Here is a 4,051-nt window from a genome sequence, read left to right as displayed (position 1 = left end):
TTTGTTTTGTATATCGCACTGGAATACAAGCGAATTCATGAATCAGCGAAAAGTACAGAGTTACCTTATACCTTGATTGGCATATTGGGAATTCTTGGAAACAAAATAATGTTATGTATTTGCGCCAGGCAAGATTCGGATGATCCCCATAATAGCATACGCATGAAAGGTGTCTAGATTCGCAATCGTTTTTCCATAACATTCAGTTTGTTGTTGATTTTTTTTTTGCCAGTCTTGCGATATCTCTCTCAACGTTTATAAACTGTTGAAGTTGAAAGTCTTAAATGAAAACTTTTATCTGCTCTTTCTTTAAAATTCTACATTGTCTGTTAGGTGCAAGAAAACAATCATGTGTCTTGAGATAAATTACTCTGTAACGAGCGCGGCCGACAATCAAGGAGCTATACTGATTATGCCGTTAACTATTCTATGCCGTCCAACTCTATCCCTCCCTCCCTCTCCTTCTCCTCTCCCCTTCATTCTTCCGAACAATGTTGAATCACCAAAGCGACTGTGTATACATGAAGTCCAAACCAAGGCTTGGGGGTAATTACAGGTTCGCGATTGATATAACTGTATAAGCAGTTTCAAAAAGGAAATATGAGAGTCCATTTGAATTGCGTTATACATTGTACATCATCTTGAAGCTTAAAGTCTGCCCTTTCAGAATCTGCTCTTAACCAAAAAAAAAAAAAAAAAAAAAAATCCCTGCCTGGCGACTTTTTGTTGGTCTTGTTATGCAAGGTCGCAATGATCAAGATACACAAAAGTACTGACCTGTCATATTTACACATTATTAGTATAATAATTATGGAGACAGACATCAAAGACAGATAGAGAGCAGACAGACAAACAGACGGATAGACATAATAGATAGCCGGGTTCACACGTACACCAATTAGCGGGATACAAATCTCGAGATTTGCATCGCGATCGTCATCCCGAGTTTTTTGCACGTGTGGACAGAAAAAACCCGAAAATTAGCGGGATAAGCATCGCGATGCTAATCCCAAGAAATCTTGCGCTGGTTCGTCAATTAGCGGGATAATTGGCCCCGCGCTGGTACGTGTGAACGGTCGGGATTAGAATCTCGAGTTTTTACATCCCATCATGCAATGCGCACATCACAACAGCGAGGCCTCTGCGAAGAGGTCCTTCACCTCTTTGGAGCACAACAACAACAGCGCGCGAACCACACCACTGACGCGTAAAAGACAATGGACGAAGGTAGGTGCGCGCAGGCAGTGATAGAGAAGGGCGCTGCGTGACCCAGTTTGCAGGCTTTGCTGTTATCTCTATCGGCAATTAGCGGGATAATTCGGTACGTGTGGACGCTCGCCAAATTAGCGGGATACCGATCGCGATCGCTATCCCGCTAATTTGGTACGTGTGGACGCTCGCAACAAAACTCGGGATGTGCATCGCGATCGTCATCCCGCTATTTTGTACGTGTGAACCCGGCTAATTCAGCCGGGTTCACACGTACAAAATAGCGGGATGACGCACTTACCTTTGTCCATTGTCTTTTACGCGTCAGTGATGTGGTTCGCGCGCTGTTGTTGTTTTCCTCCAAAGAGGTGAAGGACCTCTCCGCAGAGGCCTCGCTGTTGTGATGTGCGCATTGCATGATGGGATATAAAAACTCGAGATTCTAATCCCGACCGTTCACACGTACCAGCGCGCGGCCAATTATCCCGCTAATTGAGGAACCAGCGCAAGATTTCTTGGGATTAGCATCGCGATGCTTATCCCGCTAATTTTCGGGTTTTTTCTGTCCACACGTGCAAAAAACTCGGGATGACGATCGCGATGCAAATCTCGAGATTTGTATCCCGCTAATTGGTGTACGTGTGAACCCGGCTAATGAGTTATCGATCGAGTACAGTACTGTTTTTCTATGCCTCGGGATTCCCCTAAACGCGTTGCGCAAACTGTCATATAGGTCATGATATGATTCTGTTACCAATTACCTATTTTCTCCTATACGTCTGTGAAATCATCAACATAAATAACACGGAAAGGCATCACCTAGCGGCCGGGATCTAGATTTATAGTAATCTTAGAGGATGGACGTATTAACGTGTACTGAGTTGGTTAGGCAAGAACAAAAGGATGTCATGATATTATGACCGGCATTATTTGTCAGTGCAGGGAGGTGGGTTCCAATGTACACTGGACAGCAAAAAAAAGTACCCACTTCTGTCAAAAGCCGCACACAAAAATTCACCCCCTAGAAATAAACAGTTTTGTACACAGGTATGCTGCAATATCCATTAGTAATCAATCACATAACCAATAGAAAGTGATTATCTTTATTACAAAGAAAAAATGACATGCACAGCATCTTGGTCACTGAATCAAAAGTCACAAAATGTAACAGAATGAGCCTTACAAGTTTTACGCAAAAATCAGTGTCACAGGACAAAAAAGCAGTCACAAACATCAATTTTCAATAATGTATATCTCCTTCTCATGCCTGGACACATTCTAGGCATCTCTGACGCATGCTATGGATAAGCTGTCTGGCGTAGTCCTGGGGAAGTTCTGTCCATTCCTCCTGCAGAGCTTGGATCAATGTTGGTTGTTTAAAACTGTTGTCCATTCAGAGGCCATTTTTGCGTGGTGGAAGTGCTTTTGTGTGGGACTTTTGATTCAGTGACAAAGATGCTGTGTATGTCAAGTTCTTCTTTGTTATGAAGACATTAACTTGCTTATGTGCATGTGATTAGTAAGGAGCATTGTAGCGTACCTGTGTACAAAAATTGTTTATTTCTAGGGGGTGAACTTTTGTGTGTGGCCTTTGACAGAAGTGGGTACTTTCTTTTGCTGTCCGGTGTAGTTACACCTCTAAACGTAGCACCATAGAGCCTATACACTGCCCCATCAACCAGTCGTGTCATATATCTGCATTACAAATCAAAGATTACCGTTTCCACTCGCTATTGATTTAAAAAAAAGGTAGTCTGCACTTCAGCAATTGGTAAATATCAGCGATTAATAACATCACACTAGGCTCTACACACGCAAAAGTGCTGCCACAGGTTAAGATACAGAGGTTTTGTTGATGTTACTTTGTCCTTGCCTAGTTTCGGTCTCCTTAAGGGTTTGCATCAGTCACGTAATGACTAAAGCACGTCAGAGAGTGAATATGAAGAGTTGATGACAAAAATAATAATGTACCACACTCCGTCATTTTAACGTTCAGGCATCGCTCCGCCCTTGCTGTGCGGCGAAAGCCGGAAGATGTCTGTGCAAATAATATTGTGCAGAAAGCTCCTCACTACGGGTATAGTCGCAGTCTTCCTTCTCTGCCGGACACACATGAGCCCACAATCACTGTAATTCTTTGCGCCGTGGAGACATGCTATCAGACTCCATCAATATGAGAGCAACACTGTAGAAGGGAATCATATTGCTTAAATTTGAAGAAATAGTGACAAAATTCAACCTTACCGTTTGTCGACTAAAGGCTTGATTTCACTGAGCACGCGAACAATTTGCGATGGACGCGAATGGCAAAATCCAACAGTCGGAAAAGTTTTTCTCCGAATGTGTTCCGACAACGAAGCCGAAAACCATTCTTGCGCAATTTGTGCGAAGTTCTCACGACGTATGCGCGAATGTCGTGTGTACTAGTATCATTGCTTAAGTATAACATATTACGTACAAGAAGAACACGCGACGAAAATGCGAACAACGCAATTTTTTCAATAATCGTGGGAGAAAATGTACCCAAGGAGATGTGGGAGCTGTCTTGAGTTGAAGATTTTTTTTTTCTTTCCTGTATTTCTCCTCTCTACTTTCTATCATTTCTCTGTTGTGTGGGTGCCTATTTTTTTTTTCTTAGGACCTATCTCCACTAGTTAGGTATTTATTCATTTTTTATCTTATTATTATTTTTTTTTTTTTGCAGTTTCTCCAACACAGCTACTCAATTTGGGATATTGGTTTTTTTTTTCTTTTTTTTTCTCCTTTCTTCTTCTCCGGGAGGGAGAGGAGGATTCCTTTTCTTTTTCTTTATTATTTTTTTTTCGTTTCTTTTTGCTCCGAC

Source organism: Diadema antillarum, unplaced genomic scaffold, assembly GCF_040938485.1.
Source record: "Diadema antillarum isolate AM-2024a unplaced genomic scaffold, OU_Dant_1.0 seq00000135_RagTag, whole genome shotgun sequence".
NCBI classification, from domain to species: Eukaryota; Metazoa; Echinodermata; class Echinoidea; order Diadematoida; family Diadematidae; genus Diadema; species Diadema antillarum.
This window is presented reverse-complemented; position numbering follows the sequence as displayed.